The sequence below is a fragment of the Mastomys coucha genome, unplaced genomic scaffold (assembly GCF_008632895.1).
Source record: "Mastomys coucha isolate ucsf_1 unplaced genomic scaffold, UCSF_Mcou_1 pScaffold7, whole genome shotgun sequence".
NCBI classification, from domain to species: domain Eukaryota; kingdom Metazoa; phylum Chordata; class Mammalia; order Rodentia; family Muridae; genus Mastomys; species Mastomys coucha.
Window position 1 is genome coordinate 21,026,041 of NW_022196913.1, and position 21,691 is coordinate 21,047,731.

Genomic DNA, 21,691 nt, shown 5'->3' on the forward strand with positions numbered 1-21,691 from the left:
ATGATTCTTCCAACTTAACATCCAGATTTTAGTTCACATATCCACAAAGTGTTCTTACAACAGCTGGAAATGTTACTTGAAATTATAAATCAGATCACCCATTTCCATCCTTCCTGTCCATCTAATGATTTCTTTCCATACCACAATTAAACTCATGTTTCTTACCCTGCTTTAACAGCAATAGAGAGGCTTTAAGAAAAACCATAAAGAGGTTTTTCCTTAATTCTGAGAGTTAAATATCTTAAACTACTATTTAAAAAAAAAGAAAAACAAGTTGGGCAGAGTCTAACTTAGTTTGTTACAATCAAGGAACTGTAATTGCCTTGCCGTGGACAAGAATTTATTTAATGCCTGCCTCTTTGTAGGAAAACATTTGGGGTATGGATGAATTACGGGCATATCAACCAGATTGCAAACTCCTACAATCTGAGACCAATTTAAGAGCCTGTGTGTATGGAAGCATAATGAGGACGTACACACAGGGACAGCTATGCTTAATAGAACTTGTTGAGTGCTTTGAATTTGACTTGTAATTTCTCTGTGAAATCTGCCTTCTCCAAAATCTCCCAAACAAAACAAAACAAAACACTTCCATCTCATTATGGAGACAAAAATTGCTGGCAAAATGTAGGCCTTTTCAGTGGAACATGGGGACAGGGCAGTATTTGGGAAGCACAGTGCTCAAGACAGTAATGTATTTAGAGGTTTGGAAATGTGTTTTACTAAGTTCTATTTAAAATCGTAAGAAAATAGCAATGAAATAATAATAATCAATTTATAGTAATAAATCCTATGAATTCTCTTTTTTTAATATAGGCTCTTATTTCATGAGCTTGGGTGGTCTCTTATAGAACTTGCTCAGTATACCAGGCTGATATGGAAATTCAGAGACCTGCCTGTCTCTGCCCCCAGTGCTGAGATTAAAGACACATGCCACCACACCCAGTCCCAGTTTCCCTGTTTATATTACATTCCTCTTTGTAACACCATAACAGACATGAGATCCAATTAAAGATACAATTAATTTAAAAAATAATTTAATTTGCTAGAGGAAGTCATGAGAGAAGATGTTGGGCAGTGAAATGCCACTAGTCCTGCCCCCACCACCGTTCTCCATGGAAAGTACTGGAACAGAGAGCTCCATCTGCTCTGGACTTACTGGTATCCCCTAAATTAGAGAAAGGATCGTTGTTTGGAGGAAATGGTGGGGGAAGTAGAAAAGGCGAGCATCCTCTGGGCTTGGCTTTTACCGTTTTCCACAGCCAGCTGGTTGGAAGTTTTACTGTTTGTTCTTTCAAGCACTAAGTCATATACTCATTGTGTCTGTCAAATGAATTTGAAGCTTACATCAAACACTCTGACATTGCCTCCATTTTAAGGTGTGTAGAACCCAGAAGCCAAGAAAAAACCCAGCATGTTACTCTCATAACTCCAGTGAAATGGGTATTTTTTTTTAATGTTGGAAAAGAAATGTTAAATTTTAAGCTGCAGTTCCAAAGATGGAGGAACCTTTTAATTTACTCCATGACCATATTGCTCTTACTTCAGGAATACTAAAATAATGTTGGAAATTTACAGAAACCAACATACCTGCAAACAATAAAGCTGTCTATTTCAGGCAGTACTTTAACATAAGTGCTGCCCTTGGACCTCGATTCATGCAGGTTGGATCTTTGGTCCTTTCTAAGTCAGAGGTAAAGGTACAGATGTCATTTTGGCACATGTCAGCATGGTAGTGCCCTCTGAGCCTCACTCCATGGAACCACACACATTGCATATTGTTTGTGTATGTGCAGCACTGCTTAAAAACAACTGCTACCAATATGTAAATAAAATGTTTAATTTTCTCTTCCTCACACATTTCTCTCCTTGTGATTCCCTAAGAGGAAGAGTCACTTGAATCTGTGCTCAAGGGGGATTGCCTCAACATTTGTCATTTCCTCTGTAGCTAAGGTACAATGAAGAGTTTTTGAGTGGCTGTGAAGCTGGGCTCAGAGGTTTATGCAGTCTAATGGAGAGAAGGTTCAAAACATTCAAGGGGCATATACAAAAACTTGCTGTTAGACTATGCCTGGACCATTCAAATCAGAAACTTGACCTATGCATTCAGCCAATACTCAGAACCAGTACACACTTAGTAACAAGTGGGCACTAGGACTACTAGGGTTTCTACCTGAAAGGAAGGACATTGGAACCTTAGAAATGCTACAACATTGTGTTTTTATCCCACAGGTAACCTATGCTTCTCTCTGTCTTCATGCTGGAACATTTTTTAGAACATTCAGTAGTAATCATACGGTTAACCCAACATATCTACTTTCAGTCATTATGGAATTAAATGCCCATTGAAAAGGCTTCTTAAAGCTACGGGAAGACCACTGGGTGACTTCAGAACTAGAAGCCCAGGGATGGACTTCAGGACATTGAGAAATTCATTATGTTTTCTTGCTAGCATTGGAGAGTTTTATTTATTTATTTATTTATTTATTTATCTATCTATTTATTTATTTACTTATTTTTAAACTCCAGATTTTATTCCTCTCCCGGTCCACCCCCAGACTGTTTTACATCCCATCCTCCTCATCCCCAGTTTTCAGGAAGATGTCCTCACCCCCCAATCCTCACCCCACCTGACATCTAAACTCTCCCGGGCCCCTCCAGTCTCTTGAAGATTTGGTACATTTTCTTTGACTAAACCCAGACCCAGCAGTCCTCTGGGATTGAGGGCCTCATATCAGCTGGTGTATGCTGCCTGGTTGGTGGTCCAGTGAGTGAGATATCTCAGGGGTCCAAATTAATGGAGACTTCTGGTCCTCCAACAGGGTCACCTTCCTCGTCAGTCAGCTTCTTCCAGCTTTTCCCTAATTCAACCACAGGGGTCAGCAGCTTCTGTCCATTGATTGGGTATAAATAACTGCATCTGACTCTTTCAGCTGCTTGTTGGGTCTTTTGGAGGGCAGTCATGATAGGTCCCCTTTTGTGAGCACTCCATATCCTCTGTAATAGTGTCAGGCCTTGGGGCCTCTCCTTGAGCTAGATCCCACTTTGGGTCTGTTGCTGGGCCTTCTTTTCCTCAGGTTCCTCTCAATTTCCATCCCTAAAGTTCTTCCAAACAGGGTAAATTCTGGGTCAGAGTTTTCACTTTGTGATGGCAACCCATCCCTCACTTGATGCCTGACTTTCTGCTGGAGGTGGGCTCTATAAATTACCTCTCCCCAGTGTAAGGCACCTCATCTAAGGTCCCTCTTTTTGATTCCTGAGTGTCTCTCACCTCCCAGGTCTCTAGTACATTTTGGAGGGTCCCCCCAACCTCCTATTTCCTAAGGTTGCCTGTTTTTCCATTCTTTCTGCTGGCCCTTAGGGCTTCAGTATTTTTCCCCTGTTCAATACCACATCATGTTCCTTTCTTCCCATGCACACACCTTTAATCTGGGCCACACCTTCTGCTAGAGACCAACATAAGGACATTGGAAGAAGGAGTATATGCTCTCTTTGCTTTGCCTGCTTGCCTTGTGGGACTGAGTAGCTGCTAGCTGCTTCTATTCAAAGCTCCTGCTGACCATTGTCAGGAGTTGGACTACAGACTGTAAGTCATCAATAAATTCCCTTATTATATAGAGACTACCCGTAAGTTCTGTGATTCTAGAGAACCCTGACTAACACACATCCCCATCCACTTTCCTTCCCAGGTCTCTCCCTCCCTCCCCCCTTGTGATTGCTTTCTTCTCCCACCCAAATGGAACTAAGGAGTCCTCACTTGGGTCCTTCAGCTTGTTGCACTTTGTGAGTTCTGTGGACTGTATCTTGGGTATTCTGTGCTTTTGGTTTTGGCTAACATCCACTTATTAGTGAGTATGTATCACGCATGTCCTTTTGGGTCTGGGTCACCTTACTCAGGATGATGCCACAATACCAGGGGTGGCAGTACTAAAGGTTAGTCTATACGACTGTGAAGTCAGGAAATAAAGTAGTTCCCAGGTAATCAACTCCTTACCCCTTATGGGAAAGTGAAGTTAATCATTTTACCTCAACAAAGACTTTATGAACACCAACTATGTAGATACTGCTGACCTGAAAATTGAGGAGGAGGTACCATCCAATCATTCCGAAATTATCTGGGAAGTTTTGACCAGATAGGGGCATCTGTTTTGTGATGCATGTTTTTGTGAAAGAGAAACTATTAAGATTTCCAGGAGGAAGAACAATATCCCCATCTTGAGAAGCTAATGTTATCTAAGTGAAGCAAGTAAGAAATATCTGGAAAGAAGACAAACCAAGAAGGTGAAGCAAGGTCATGTTTTGTTCTGAAGGGGCAGTAGTACTGTATGGACCATACACTGTCCAATATGATAAAGAAAAAATTGCAAGATGAGTCCAGAAAGAACAAGGTCAGATGCCTTTGGGAATATTGCTGAGTGATGAAGGCATAAGGTTGAGACTAGAGCTGGGTGGAGAACTTTACTGAGTAGAGCCTGCAGAGGGACTCAGGGGAATGGCAGGATGAATGTGTACACATGAAGCAAGAAGTAAAATTTGTGGGATTTCAGGGATGTTCCGTATGTGACATGGATGTGAAAGACAGGAAATAAAAATGGTTAGTGCTTGGATTATGAGTTTTCTCATTACATGGTGGAATTTGAAATGGGTGGCAACAAACATTTAAAAACAAAGGCCAGTGACTACATGAGGGCTTGAGGTAGCAGTTTTTTATGGAGTGCCAGATGTGTGGCTCAGGGCAGCCTTGGCCATGACTTGCTAAGCTGCTCTATTGTATGCAGAAAACAAAATGGAAAAGACCTCGCCTCCTGTGTTTCCCTATCTGACTCATCACACTGACAATTGGGATTAGTACTTTTCTAATGCAATTGTTTCAGTAAATCCCCACTCATCGGATGATTGATTACAGGTGTCTGTAAACCAGACGTGACAAAGAATAGTTTTCCATCCGTTTGCTGCTCCCTTCAGTAAACCACAGGCCTGTAAAATGCTGGGGCTTCCTTGGGGACCATAATGCACTTCAGATTAAAAGTGGAAGGAAGGTGAAGCATTTAAATTAATCGCCAGTGGAAACCCCAACCCGCTTGTTATGGTCATCTGCAGCTCACAAACTCTCTCTCATGTTGGCTGAAACCAAGAAACATAAAGATGCTAAAAACACAGGACAGAAAATTGGACTGAACCTTGTGGCATTCACCTCTGTCCCCACTGATTCCCCACCTAGGAATTCTGTCTAGACTTGGCTTCCAGGCACATTCCTCTGGCTTTCAGTAGGCAGAGGGGTCTCACTCTTGCAATGTGCACACGATTTTAAAAGCACTAAGAACAGGCTTGCAATAAGCCACTGCCTTCTAAGGGTCAAATCTCGCTGCTCCAACTATGACCAGGAAACACAAATATATTCCAGATCACTCAGCCCACAGGTGCTGAAGCCAAGAGCTGCAAATCCCATGTGCGGACTGGCAGACCTTTTTCTCCAAGTCTCCAGATGTACAGGGGATGTTTTATGTACAGGAAGACAGAGGCTACACAGTGACAGCTGGGCTTCAGAGAAAAAAGTATGGACATATGCTTAGCTCTACCACAAATCCCCCAAATTCAAGCCACCAACATAGGAGGGAGAAGGGGAGCAGCCTGAGGGATTTTGTCTGTGCATGTCTTCCAAAACCTTGAGTGCTTTTTAGATGTCAGACATTTTCTAAGGATATTTCCCCTACTTAAGGCAAAATCACTTACACTGAAGAAGCACATTTTCCTCTACTTAGAAGTTTGGGGGTGACACAAGGATTGAGAGGACCATTATACCACTTGTCCCTGGTATATGAAAAGCAATTTATGACTTATATTGTCATTTTCATCTCATTCGCACCATTTGCAAAAATAAGCTGTAGAGAAACATATTCTTGGAAGTGGGCATCACAATGGAAGAAATTTTATCAAAGGAATTTATAGAATATGCAGCTTAGCTCTTCCTGGTCCTTGAGGATCTGTGAAAATATGCCTTGGAGATTTCCCCATTTTTAGAAATGCGAACAATGTTATATGATGATTATGGTGAGGGTAATGAAGACAATGATCCTGAGGAAACAATGGACTTGGGAATGTACTAAATAAAGGTGAAGGATTCTGGAACATGCAGAAGAATCCAGGATAGTGAAGTGAAGGGAAAATTCGGGAATCCTGAGCAAGGTATGACATCAGACATTCCTCATTCAGAAATGCTCATTGAGTCTTTAGCCATAATATTACTGACCATGATCTCATCTGACATCAAAATCACAGCAGGATTAGGCCTAGTTAGTACTTAGATGACAGAAGTATTTATTGAGTATATATTATTTGCAACCCACTCTGCATACTACAGACATTGTTGTAGACAACTGATATTGTTTTATTACAACTTTTGTATAGTGGTAGAAGAGATGCTGAATGTAAAAGTTAAAATATGTCAGATTTTAAGGGAACCAGAGAGGACATGTATGTGTGGATGTTCTGAATGTGGGTATTAGTTTGTATAAAGGGTATTAGGGCAAAGTACAATAAGAAAACAGCACTGAATAGGTGGCTAAGTAAAGAGTCATTAGACAATCATCCATGGACCTGAGCTGGTAATTTCAGAGCTAAAGGAGCTTCCAACTCTTCTAACCCTAATCTGCTGTTCTTTGATTACATTTTAAGATACAAACCCTGGACCTGGATTCTGGCCACTTGGGGAACACTTGCCAAAGAGATATTCTTCACCTTCTTACCTATCTGCTACCATGGAGTCATTTTCTCATACAGGAAACCATAGATAAATATATTTCCTGTGTTATAAGACATGAAGTCCAATAATGGGAGGACTGGTGACAGCAAAAGCTGTTCATTTCCTACCTTCCTACCAGAAAAAAAAAAGACAACTTGGGCTTTGACCAGGTGTCTCCCCAATGCTTCCCAGCTTGTGAGCTCAGTTCTATTTGTATAGGACATGTAGCTAAGTCTTATTGATAAGTAGATGGGATAGGGACATCCACTTTGCCTCTTGGAATTACATTATTTTCCACTGTGTAGTCAGAAATATGGGGCATAGAACACTGGGTCCATCTGGGGTTGTTCTGAAAAGGTTGCCATTTGAAAGGTAATAAGCCAGGCTTTAAGGGTGCAAAATCAATGATGATAATGTTTCATGTGATCTCCATTATGGCTACCTTATGGTCAAAAGTCCAAAGATAAGAATTACTGGGAGGTGAGGCAAATTTCAAACTGAAAATTGGGCTTCATTATAATATTTATAATCAGAACTTTCATTTTAATAATACCCTTAGGTGATTCTCAGGCACACCCAACCTTGAGAAGCTGATGCCTGAATTGATTTCTCAGGGGTCTGCATAGAAATATGTGTACCCTAGTTCCTTACCTTGGATCTGTCTGCCAGTCTCACAATACTCAGGTCTTGCATTCTCTTGTACTTGAACCAGGCCTGTGAATTCTTACAATTTGTAAAGATGATTATTGTTCTGCCTCTACTGTATAGGTTTGAAGAAAACTACTGCTAAGCATGAATATGTCAAAGTTCAAAGCCAGGTTGGATCACTTGAAAAAACAAATATCTTCCTCATACAGCTGAACTGTTCCACACAGACTTCAATGGATCCTGGATCTAAAACATTTCTATTGATGTGATGGAATACCATGAACAAAACACCTTAAAGAAAGAAGGATTTACTGTGGCAAACAGATAAGAGTCCATCATGGTGGGGAAGCATGCCACTCGGTGTCCATGTTTAGCTTAGAAAAGACTGGAAGTAAAAAGAAATTTTACCAATAAACAAAAAATTACAGGGTATGCATACCCCCCCCATCATGATTTTATAGTTTCTGTTCCATATACCATACTCTTTGGGGACCAAAGAATGAAAGCTTCACAAATGAGCCATCTAGAAAAGAGGGCTTCAAGCTAATCCACTTACTCCTATTTTATTCATGGTAGGGGACAGGGAATTGTGTGCTGTGTCAATCAATCTCTCAGTTTATAAGAACTGTTTCTTTATGAGCACCAGATTAGCAAGGGACTTTATTTCTATTGGCTTCTCAATAGGGATCATAAAACTATTGTACCTTCTCTAAGAAATGTATTGTTTTTAGTGAAAATGTCTAACAGATACCTAGAGTTCATGCAAGAACAGCAAGAAAGTCATGTATGACTGCTCCAGATCGTTCTTCTATCAACCATTTGGCTTATGGTTAGATGGTCTGTATGTCCTTTATTTCTTCCCTAAATCACATTTAATTCTAAAGTCAAACTTAAATGATATTTCTTCTATGAAGTTCTTTCCACTCCTTTCTGCAAAGTTATAAAACTGTTTTTCTCCTGAACCACTTGCATATAACCTGTTTCTATGGAAATCAGTTCAAAGTTCAGTGTGGAGACTTTTAATTATCTTTGCAAAGCAGGAAATAGTGTGTGAAAAGTAACAAATTTTCTCCATTGGAACTTCCCATAAGCTGGAAAAATAATGTCTTTTTTACAATGTCTCTAATAAATGCCAGTAATATTACTTATTAAAAATTGTATATGTCACCATGGAAGGTACCCTACTCAAATCTATGACTTATTTTATTCTTAAAACCCAGTTTGAACACCCAGTGCTTCAAGACCATCTCAAAAGTACTCTCCACCTTCTTCTACTCCTCTACAGTTCCATTGGTATGGAGTTCATAGGCCTCGTTATGCCCATACCTTAATGGCTACCAGTAGTGGTCCCTTCAAGTGGTAGAGAGCTACATACCCCTTAGATGCTGAGGAGAAATTATACCAGTGACTACTTGTCGAACCTATTAATGCATCATATCTTAATGAGTTAGGTAGTTGTTGCATTAACTTTTGCTGGGAAATTGTGAACAATTTTATCTCTTTATCCCAGACACTACATTAATGACAGACCAAATAATAAATAGACTATAGAAGTAGAGCTTAGTGCACCAGTGGATTTAATTGGGTTTATTTTCAGAAGGAGGAATAAGGGATTATCTCCATGAGTGTGAGAAATTTATGAGCAGCTATACCACCGAAAAGTCACGTAATAAGAGCTTCACCAACAGGCCTTGCTCACCTCCTGCGGCGCCTCCAGAGCAGTCTCAGATGCTGTCTTCATGACCTTCCCCTTATTCTCCAAGGATGAATGTTCCTGGTTCCGATCTCTTGATGATTTCATGTGGGTAGTCTCAGCAATTCTGATTTCCTGTCACCTACAGGCCAGACTGCAGCATTCCACAACTGTAGCCTTATGGGGAAGAAACTGCAGCTTACTTACTTCTCTACCACTTTACTCCAGACGCCATGACCATAGGACTTGGGACAACAAATGTCTCTAACTCCAGATATCATGACCATAGGATGTGGATCAATGAGTAACTTTATCATCTTTCTTTGTGTCTGTAAACATTTTTTAAATTAAAAAAAAAAAGGAACATAATAAAATGATAGGTGAAGTAGAAATAATATAAAAGTATTAACATTTCTGGTCAAAAGGATTGACATAGTAAGGGATTCTTGAAAGAACGGACCTTTTCCATTTTTCTGGGTTGGGAGGAGCCCAACTTAGCAAAGAAGAGAACGAAGGCAGTCTGGTCTGCAGAATTGCATCATTCTTCACTCCTCAATGTTGATGAGAAATGAGGGTGTTGATAGATTTCCTGTGACCAGAAAACAGATGAGCAAGAAAGTTTAATTCTGGGAACTTGTGCTTTCCAACCCAAAGATTACTCTTCGGTGATTAGTGCTTCCGCAGATGAAGGTACTTGCTAAAAATAGGTCACTAATGTTTTCCTTAGAATTGCAGCACACGTCAGAGGAGACTAATGAACCAAAGCTGCACTATTTTCTTTTCATTTCAGTCACTCTCAAACAAATAAACCTGATAAATATTATCAGAGTCCCATATACTCATTAAGGATTAGAGTCAGTTGCTGTTTGCTTTGCTCTGTAATAAATGGTGAAGCCATCGTGTTGAGTGGCATGAGCTGGCAAGGTTCGTGTATTTTCCCATCTCAGCAGTGAAAAATTGCTCATTGTTTTTTCACTGGATTTCATGGGAAATAGAGAGCAGATTACACTCCTTTTGGTGTGTCTTCTTAGCACGGTCTATATTCATTTTCACATCTTCTCATCTAGCCATGATACATGCTGCAAGTGGTTCTTGAATATATCACTGAACCACAAATAAGCACTCTGGATGGCTTGAGAAAATGTGAAGACTTTCCAGTAAGAACAGTGCTCTTAATACTGAGCCAACCTAGTCCTAGCCCACCTGCATCACATCCACCCTCCTGGCCTAGCTAGGTTCTAGTTCCCTAAATGCTAGCCTGGCTGTACCCTCCCCAATTTCCAGACCTAGCCCTGGTTGCACATGTTTTGGGCCAACCATATCTGTGAGTCCTGCCTGGGCAGCTCTCCACCTCTAGGCTTGACTCTTGTCACAAATTCGGTGTACCAGGCGAGTCTGATGGATTGGCATGATCCCAGCTGTATCATATACAACCTCCAGGCCTAGCCTGGGATGCACATTTGTGTGCAAGCCCAGACTAATGAATTCCGGTCGTCTCAGAAGACTTCACTGTTACTCACCCTCAAACCCAGCTTTGGTCTCACAATCTGCATGCCAGCCTAATATGGAGAATGCCCAAGACTCAGACCTACTCATGCTACCCTTTTGCTTCCAGGCATAGCTCTGGAGCGCCTAATTTCATAAAATCATACTACAAGGCTTACCATCATAGATTAATTCTAATTCATTAACAGTGGATGATTTCAACAATCTACTTTCCCCCATAAACAAGTCACCTGGACAAACAACAACAACAACAAAATAAAACAACAAAATCCAGAAAAACATTATAATTAAACAACCCATACATCAAATGGTCCTAAGATATATTCCCCCCAAATACCAATTATACACATTCTACTCAGCAGCTAATTTTAGCTTTTCTAAAAATATGTCACATCTTATTACCCAAAACAAATCTTACAAACACACAAATAAAGTGTAACTATCATCCCTCACCAAAGTAGCCTCACTTTATTGCAAATGGAGACTGGACACAATGCAGAGATCGACAGATTGTGGGGAGCGACCCTCAACAGATACATCTACATCACAGCTCCTGCATCTACTACCCAGGGATCTTTGCAGAAAAGTGGACAGAAAGCTTACAATAGTCAGAATACCAGAAAAATCAGTGGAGTTTTGAAGTAGAAAGAATATATTTATTTGTATGTAATAAGACCATAGATTTGAGTAAATGTTTGTCTACCCTCAGTCTTATCTGTAAACATGTAGTCCTCAATATAATACCATTTACAGATTAGGACGTTGGGAGCTAGTTGGGGTTAGATTAAGTCCTGAAGGTGGGGCGTTGTGATGGTCTTCAAGGCCTTATTAGAGAAATCACTACAGAGCTTCACTCTCTGTCTTAGGTGAGAACACAGTGAAAGATAACGTGTCTGCGAGCCTGGAAGATGCTCTGACTGGAGAAGCAAACTAGCCAACACCTTGACTTGGCTTCCCAGAGAAATAAGTTTCTGTTGTTGAAATGAGTTGTGAAATTTGTTGTGGGAAATAAAGTTTCTATTGTTGAAGCCACTTTCTGTATGACATTTTGTGATGGCACTAACCAACTATAGTTGAGGATTTTTTTTTTTTTTGCTTGAACAACACTGCACTCTTTTTTTCTCTCTCAAGGGGAAGTTAGTGTCTGCTCCTAAGGTGTGCTTTACTTTCCAAATTCCCTTTATAGCAATGATTTGATCAAAGGTTCCAGATGCTTGAATTTATGCTTTCTTCTTAAAATGTCACTGAATAGTGGGGTTTTCTAATTTCTAATTAATTTCTAATTTCTAAATTTCTAATTGCTCCTTTCATGAAATTATATAGACAGACCATAGAGGAGTAGAACAACTAAACCTCTCATTTCTACATGACTTGGCCAGGCAACCAGCACTTGGGTGGGAATGAAGTTTCACCAGATGGAGCCATGCTGCACAAGGATGGTTTCACCAAGCGTCTCCTGGAAGACCTGCCAATGATGATGACATACAGGCCAGCAAGCTCATCATGGTGGCCATAAGACTACCTTACTAATGAACCTCAATGGACTGGTAACAGTCAGAGACCTAGGAGGAAAAAAAACATATTTAATATTCATACTTTGGGAAATATTCATACTTTGGTAAAACATTTTGTGTCAACATTTCTGGTCTTTAGATTAGTGACCACCATATGTCAGGATTAGTTTGGGTTAAGGTTAAGTCTTAGATAAGAGTAGACTGAAAGACCCATGCTTTCTACAGATGTCTGGGAAAAGAGTCCCAAGGGTATTTTCAAGTGGCTGTTCTGGTTCTTGCAAAGTCCAGTATGCCAAAGGGAAGCCAAGTCAAGAAAGGTCATCTCAAAGGTGTGGGAGTCAATATTCTGTGAGGACACACAGAAAGCAAGTGCCTACAAACAGCCGAGTGTCAACTTTACAATTGCACCTACTTAGTGACCTACATATATGGCTGAGTCAGATGAGCAATGCTATTTTTTATATATAATTTTATTTTATTATTTTGCTTATTCATTTTACATTCCACTCACCGCCCCTGTCTCAGTTACCCCTCCTTACAATTCCCCCATCTACCCTTCCCCTTCTCTGCTAAGCAGATGGTGGTCCTCTGGGGTAACCTTCCCCCTGACCCTGGCACTTCAAGTCTATGTGAGATGAGGTGCTTCCTCTCCCACTGAGGCCAGACAAGGCAGCCTAGCAAGTAGAACATATTCCAAGTATAGGCAACAGCTTTTTGGATAGCCTCCATTCCAGTTTTTCAGGAAGACCAAGCTGCACATCTGCTAAGTATAAGCAGGGAGGTCTAGCCCACGTATCTTCTTTAGTTGGTAGTTCAAACTCTGAGAGCCACAAGATTCTAGGTTAGTTGACTCTGTTGGCCATCCTGTGGAGCTCCTATCTCCTTTGGAGTCTGCAATCTTTCCTCCCATTCTTCCATAAAAATCCCCAAGCTCCATTCACTGTTTGGCTGTGGGTGTCTGTATTTGTCTGTGTTAGCTGCTGGGTGGAACCTCTCAAAGGACACCATGAGTGGTTCTCTTAAAGCATCTAGCTCTGACAACCTAAGTGAGCTTTAAAGATCCCAAGCAATTGTGGTACTGCCTTGCTTAATGCATCTCAGTCCCATCTTCTGCACAAAGAACAGCACCAAAAATCAACAGTATGCAATGCAAGGACATGTTGCATTCTCTTTTCTTGCACCACTCCACACAAAGCTCTTTCTTCTGGGTCTACAGAGTATCTTTCCTTTTGTGCCTCATGGCTTTGGCATGTCCTGGTTTTATTCAATAGATTAGACTATACATATTTCTGACATTGTCTAGCCTTCCCTCGTTTTACAATTACCCTATTACAAGCTCTATTTCCTGTTTCACAGTTATTTTCTTTTACAGAACCCTGGCCATGACTTCTTTAGCATTGATAGCTTATCTGTTGACATGATTTTATATCTTTCTAAGTTGGGAACATGTCTATCATGATGTCTTATCATGATGTATATACATATATATACATACCTTATGTGCATATAATATATATACATATATATGTACATATTATGTATATATATACATATATATACATGAGATATATAAATATATATACATAAATATATATACATATATATAAATATATATATACATAAATATATATACATATATATAAATATATATATACACAAATACATATACATATATACATAAATATATATATACATATATATGTATATATATATGTATATATATATTTATATAATTTATATTTGCTTGACACCTGAGAGGTATCCAATTAGTATTTGAATGGACAAATGCATAAATGAATGAGTGAAATGAATGAATTAGATATTAAAAGTCCTGGTAACAAGATTTAAACTGTTCAATCTGTGTTGGTGCCCTACAGTCACTTGACTCTGGTGTCAAAGGAGTTTAGAAAACAAGTACACCATTCTGGCAGCCACCTTCTCTGGGAACTTTTATCTAGAGGCATAGAAAGATAAATTTAGGCATCAGCTCAGTTGTCTTAGTCCATTTTCTGTTGCTAATACCGTAAGCTGGATAAGTTATAAAGAAAAAGATTTGGTTTGGTTCATCATTCTGGCTCAAAGCAGAAGGGATCTGGGGATATCCTTCTTACTGACAGCATTTTAAAGTGGTGCAGGACATCACATGGCAAGAAAGTAGAAGACCAACCCAGAAGGATCTTTCTAACAGACCCAACCGCAAGACCATCCAGAAACCCACTAAGCCATTAATCAGATGACTATATAAATGCTGTTATTAGGAGAGTACATTATTTCTTTACGGTTTTTCTTTGTTCTACCTAAAATCTTACAGTTAGCATTAAATTTAATTTAGCATTAAATTAAATTAATTAAAACTAATTCAGATTTTTATTTGAATTTTTGAAGAGACAATCCACTGTCAAAATTTAACACAGGCCTAACTTCAAGAATCTGTAAGTGTGAGCCTAGGGTCAGCCTGTGCTCCACTGGTCAGCAGTGTTCAAGCTACTTTAATCCACATGTAAATGCTCATTTAGTTAATCTGCCTATACAAACAAGTTTTTGATAATCCACACAAGGAGAAGATATCTGGGATTCTACTAAATACTCAAGAGAAGAGAGTCTCAGTCAGATAATAGTGACCAGAAAACAAAACAAAACAAAGAGAAAAAAAACAACAAAGTTTGCATCTCAGAAATGTCAAGTTTAAAAGACAAGCAGTAGGTTCATCAGACCACATAGGACAGTAGCCAAACACAACTCGACCTCACATTCAAACTTGGCAAATATAGAATGGATTTTGTGTGTGTGTGTGTGTGTGTGTGTGTGTGTGTGTGTGTGTGTGAAAGGCAAGAGTAGGACATGGTAGCATTTCTATAAGTTGTGCCAAGTAGAAATTGAATTGATCACTTTAAACACAGTTTGGTCCTAATTAATTTGGAGAGAAAGCAAAGACCAGACAAACCAGTTGGTCAAAAGCCAAGAACAATCTCGTCCTTCTTCTGTAGATCCTCTCATTGTTTCATAAAGGTCATTATCAGAATAGCATCATCATGGGATGGAGTTCCTGTTAGTGGTTGCTTGGTAAACTTGGGTTTACCATCTTCCCTAGAAGTCCATATGACCTGCTATCCTAGAATATTTCGATAAATACTAAAATCCTAATTCCTTCATGTGCCTTCTGCATGGAACACAAATAGGCCTAGATTAAGTGGTATAACATTACAACTTATTAATTTACAGAGAGTCAGGATACAATTTGAATAATGAATCCTGTATGGAAAACAAGGGCAAAGAAATTCAAAATGGTGCTCCCAATTGTTTTTATGATCGAAACACTGTTCCCTGCCTTTAACTGTGTAGTCTCCTGTCTTAGGTTTCTATTGCAGTGAGAAACCACTGCAACCACAAACAACTCAAGAGTAAAGGGATTAATTCATCTCATACTTCCAGGTAACAGTCTACCACCAAGGAAAAACATGGCAGGAACTTTGGCATGTACCTAGAGGCTGAAACTGAAACAGAAGCCATAGTTACTAGCTTGCTCTCCGTGGCTTGCTCAGCTTGTTCTAACACCCAGGACTATCCCCAGTGGATTAGGACTTACCACATCAAACATTAACTAAGTAAATCTTCTGCAAACTCACCTACAGACCAATCTGAAGCATCTTCTTCCTCAATGGACCAAGGTAGTGTCAAATGACCAAAAAGCACCTAACCTGATTATCAACATAAGCTGGTAGCCAGATGACAGTTCTCTTTTATAGATGATCTATTGTATTTCCTATTATTATTAACATTGCATCCTGTTCTTTTTTCTCTTTTTTGAAGTAGCAGCCAGTGTAAGCCAAACACTGGTGGCCCATTTGAGGCTAATTTTCTACAGTTGTGTGTATTCAGCTCTCCACCTCACACTCAATCTTGGCAAATACATAATGGGAAAATATTGGGAGACAATATTTTGTGTGTGTGCAAAAGGTCAACTGGTTGTTGGAAGATTTATCACCAACTTGCAAAGTTGGAAAAGGCCTCTGCTCAAGCCAAAACCGGTCATTCAGAGTTCATTCTGTAAGCTGATCATTTATTTGTATTGTGTTCACCTTCTACAAAGAGATGGGGTTACTTGTGGTTCCATTACCTCATTGTAAGTAGTGAGGTCAAGTGACAATCTCTCTACATAGCCTATTAGGACTTCAGTGTGTAGGTAGCTCATTTGAATGTTGGTTAATTCTTTGGGCTTGAAAGAAGGTGAAATCAGGTGGAATCTTTCTATTTGTATCCATTTCAAATGATCAGCATGACATAGTTTTTGGTCACAGAAAGAAGACATATTTCTTCCTTTCTCCTTCCATCCACTCCTAAAATAAAATATGGCTGGCAAAGGCAACAGAAAGCTTGGAAAATCAAAGAAGGGGCTATCCTGATCTGATCAATTTTAGTGGTGCCAGACTCAGGTGGCCAGTAAAGGGATGGGACAAAAATAATCCAGCTTCCTCTATTTCCATCAGCATGTCGGCCTGTGAGAATGTTCTTTACCCCATGTGAGTATTTTAAACCACAAGTATTTATATTTTTACTCTGTAGATGAGGAAATGGAGATATAAGAGGTAGTTTGTTTCCCGTCATAACCCAGAGGAAAGATTCTTGCCTGTCTTAAGATTCTCAAAGCAGAGCACCTTGGCAGGGTCTCTGAAGCCACTCCTGTTAATTAGGACAGGAGGACATGGTATTGAAAGTCTCTCTTCTCTCTTATCCTACCTTCTTAGAGTTAGGTAACCTCACCTCAAGGTTCTGTGGCTAACGATGACTCCCTTTCTTTTAAAATCTTGATTGTTTCTTATTTTCTATTAGTTTGTTTTTTGTTGGTTTTGTTTGGTTGTTTTTTGAGACAGCTTCTCTGGGTAGCCCTGGCTGTCCTGGTACTTGCTTTGTAGACCAAGCTGTTCTTAAACTCAGAGATCTACCTCCTGAGTTGTGGGATTAAAGGTGTGTGCCCTCACCAACCAGCTCTAAAATTTTGATTGTTATATTGGCATTGCTACCCCATTGGTGAACTACCAAACATTGACATTCAGCTAGCACAACTTCTATCTACCACTGATATGCAAAGCAGGAGACAGACCATAGGATCCTGATGTATTCATTCAAATTGGAATTGATATCACACATTGGGCTTCCATGGATCTTAAGTAAATGCTGTGAAAAGAAAACTTTACATAAGGCTCCTGGAGCTCCATCAAGTGTTTGGCTGTGGGTCTATGTATCTGTTTCCACTAGCTATTGAGTGGAACCTCTCAGAAGACAGTTATGCCAGGAACCAGCTTGCAAGTATAACAGAGTATCATTAATAGTGTCAGGGATTGGTTCTTGCCTATGGAATGGGTCTTAATTTGGGCCAGTCATTGGCTAGCCATTCCCTCAGTCTCTGTTCTATCTTTGTTCCTGCACATATTGTAGGCAGGACACATTTTGGGTGGAAGGTGTTGTGGATGTGTTGTTGTCCTTGTCTCTCCACTGGAAGTTATTGACTGGCTACAGGAAGTGCCCACTTCAGGATCTATATCCCCTACTGCTAGGAGTTTGAACTAGAGTCGCCCACATAGTCAACTTCCCTCTCCCTCTATGCCCCGCCCCACTTCCACTGATTTTTGTTCTCTCTTTCCCCTGTTGTTCATACAAGTGGTGATTTCTGCCCATACACCCAGCTCCCCCTCCCTCCCTGCCTCTCCCCTCTTCCATCCAGTTCCCTCCCTCAATCTATCTCCAATTTCTATTTTATTTCCCCTTCTGAGATGAATTCAACCATCCTCCCTTGAGCACTCATTGTTATTTGGATGGAGTTCAGGGAGTCTTGTTGAAAGAGTTGGGAGAAGGATTGAGGGATAGGGAATATTGAGGATATACCAAAGAGTATAGGGACTCCACAGGAAGACCAGCAGAGTCAACTAACTTGGATCCTTGGGGACTTTCAGAGACTGAACCTAACCAACCCCCTATATATAGCAGACATGTAGCTTGGTCTTCATCAAGGTTCCCCAACAACTAGAGAGGAGGTTATCCCCAAATCTGTTGACTGACTGTAGGGATTCTGTTCCTCTAACTGGGCCATCTTGTCTGGCCTCAGTAAGAGGATGAGACCAGTCCTGTAGTGACTTGATATCTCTCTCTCTCTCTCTCTCTCTCTCTCTCTCTCTCTCATGTTTCTCTCTCTGTGTGTGTGTATGATACCCAGGAGTATACCTCTTCTCAGAGGAGGAGGGGCAGCTGTGAGATGACAGGGAGGAGGTATTGAGATGTAAAGGGAATAAATAAATTAATGAAAAATAAACTATACTACCAAGGTCACCAAAAGAAAGAAAGAAAGGAAGGAAGGAAGAAGAATTAAAAATAAAATAATAAAAAACCCTGGAGCCTTTAAAAGACTTAGTGAACTTTCAGAAGCCATGGTTATTGTCAAGTAGCTTTGAGCTTCTCTGAAATCATCCCATAAGTTCTTCTTTGCCTTCCTACCTCACTTGCTTTCCAAGACAGCTTTTTAATGTTACTTTGGCAGAGAAACTACAAGGAAGGGTAGGTTGTGGCTTTCAAAATAAAAAAGCAATGATTTACCTTCATCATTTTTGGTTGACAGGAAACTGGACGTTCCATCTGAGGGGGAAATATAATCTGGAAAGCACTTCTACTAAGGAACCTAAAAAGCCCATGGGTCATGGATAGACGATCATTCATCATGCAGCAACTGTTTGTATGCAACTTCCTATACCAGGTGCACAGATGCCAGGGGAAACAAAATGCATATCTTAGTGTTGGTAATAACAATCTCAGAGCAAATTATTCAGCAAATATTTCCATGAAGTTTGAGGGATATAGCATTGTTGAGAGAGATCTGATGTAAGTTTCAGAAGAAATGAAAAAAATTCATAAATTTTCTCTTATTTATCTCATATTTGTATATTGTTCTTCCCCCAAGAAGATCTGAGTGTAATAGTTTAGAATAAAGATGGGGAAAATGGTGCTGCTCTCAAGTTCTTTCCACAGGCCATCATTCAAAGGTGAGTGCATTTGTTTCTGACCATAAGTGGCTGTTTGGGGGGGTGGGGGGGAGAGACAGAGACAGAGAGACAGAGAGAGAGACAGAGAGAGAGAGAAACAAAGAGAGAAAGAGACAGAGAGAGAGAGAAGAAATTTGTGTGTTCATGTTATTTAGATCAGGCTTCTATACAAAATATGGCAGAATATTTCTTCCACTGTAGAGTTCTGAAAGGTAGAACATTTCCAGGTGGTTTGGCAGGGTTTTAGTTAAAGGCCTTTTCCCTAGCTTGCAGACAGCTCTCTTGTTAGTGTGTATTCATGTTATAGGGTAAAAGACAATTCGTGTTTCTCCTTTAAAGTAGAGCACCAGCCACATCAGTTCACACCTCATCTTGTAGTCTGAACTTTATCTTTATGACTTCTTTATAAGCTCTTTGCTCAAATAGAGTCACAGTGTGAGGTGCAGCTTCAAATCATGGATTTGCGAGGTAGCACATTCATTCTACAACAGTGATTGATTTTTCCTGTTTATATGATAGATGGATGTCTCTCACATGGAACACATTGCCACAAGACTAGGAAATAAAAAAAATCATTTTCCTTTGAAGGCGACTTTTTGGTACTATAGGTTGCCCCTCCAATCTCCTTAGTATATAGACAAAGTTAAACCATCTTTATGATGGATGGTTATATTTTCCTTTTGTTTTCATTCACTTCAAGGAAATGTCATGGCTAATAGGTAAGCTGTGCCCCACCTCTCAGATGCTCCAATGCCAAGAAATGCTAAGGCAACAGAGAAAAGATGGTGGGGCGAGGGATGCCAGTGTAGAGTCTGAGAAATTAGATACTGGCTAAAACCGTATAGTTGAATCACTGATGTATATTTTTAAATGACAGTAAGAAACTACTTTCTTTTGATGTTAGGGTCAAACATTTGTACTCTTGTGAAAAGAAGAAAATTAAAACAAGAAAAAGTGCCCAAGCAATGGGTGCTGTCTGTGACAGAAGCAGTCTCACGTAAAAACCATGGCTCCAGTGACTAATGCGCTGTACCTCTAGCCGATGGCAGGCTGGGCTCAAGTATAAATCTTTCCTGATTAATTTGCAGTCTGGTGGTTGAATCCTTATGGTAACAGGTTTAGTTAAAGCTCAGAGTCCCTTGTCACAAAATTGTCCTGTATATTAAAGACAACACACCTGGAAAAAAGGATGCTGAAACTTTCAACTTCAAATTTCAGATTGGCATAAGTCTAAAGCACTCCAGGGAAGGATAGTAAAAAAACTGCATATTCCACATCTGTTTTCAATAAGACTTATGTCAAATAATTTTATTATTTGACAAAAGCAATCCACAAAATTACTTGTTTTTTTTTTATATAGAATGCCTTGAAATGTCATTAAAATTCACCTATGACCACATACACATAACATAACACCTGTCCAGAGTGTTAGATCAAATGAGGAAACAGGGAACAAGGGCTCATGAATAGAAAGGAATTTGCCATGCTGCAAGAGGGAGATGCAATGTTGATGCTTATCTGAGCATTCCTGTTTCCACCAACCAGGGGAGAAACAGTCTGCTAAAATACCCTTCCTGTTAATACAATTGAAACATATCCCCAGAAAATCAGAGATAAAAAAAATGTTGAAGTGCTCAAATAAGAGCCATCCCCAGAGTAGTAAGGAAATAGCAACAAAGGACACAGCTAAGAAAGCAAATTTCCAGACAAAAACAGAAACTAAAGCAGTGTAAAGCTGGGTCAGTTTTACCCTTTTCAAATCAGTGAAGATATATTTTTTAAAAACATACAGATGAGAATGTGTAGTATTTGGAGATAGTACTACTTGGATAACTACTACTTTAGATAGTACTACTTTCTGGACAGCTTGCTAGGTCTGTTAAGTATAACATGAATTACTTCTCATTACAATAAGCATTTTCAAGGGTTATACTTAAAGTGAGCAACTGTGAAGAGTAAAGCATTGAGTTCTTTCTAGGACACAGTATAAGCTTGTTACTGCCTAGACAGCAGTCCTACGCCTTCAAGGATCTTCCAGTTGTGATACAAGTTCTCTCCCTATGTACACAAAATCTACATAGGTTCATCTATGTGCAATCATCTTCTGGAGACTCATGAGGAAGAGAGATGGTGAGTATGTGCCTGTTCATAGTGCTTGTTATGGTACAAAAAATACAAAAGAAAGCAAAAGAGAGAAAGAAAGAAAGAAAGAAAGAAAGAAAGAAAGAAAGAAAGAAAGAAAGAGAGAGAGAGAGAGAGAAGAAAAGAAGGAAGAAAGAAAGAGAGAAAGAAAGGGAAACAAACAAAAAAGAAAGAAATTAGACCAGAATCTATCACCCTACACAGAATTAGATCCAAGTGTATCAAGGGTCTGAATTTGAATATTGAAACACAAAAACTGCTAGAAAGAAAATATAGATTGTACATACAAGATTTAGGTGTAGGAAAGTAATTTCTGAACATGACTCCATTTGCCCAGGAATTAAGAACGACTGACAAATAAAACCTCCTTAACTAAAAAACCTATATATAACAAAAGAAGCACAGTGGAGTGAAG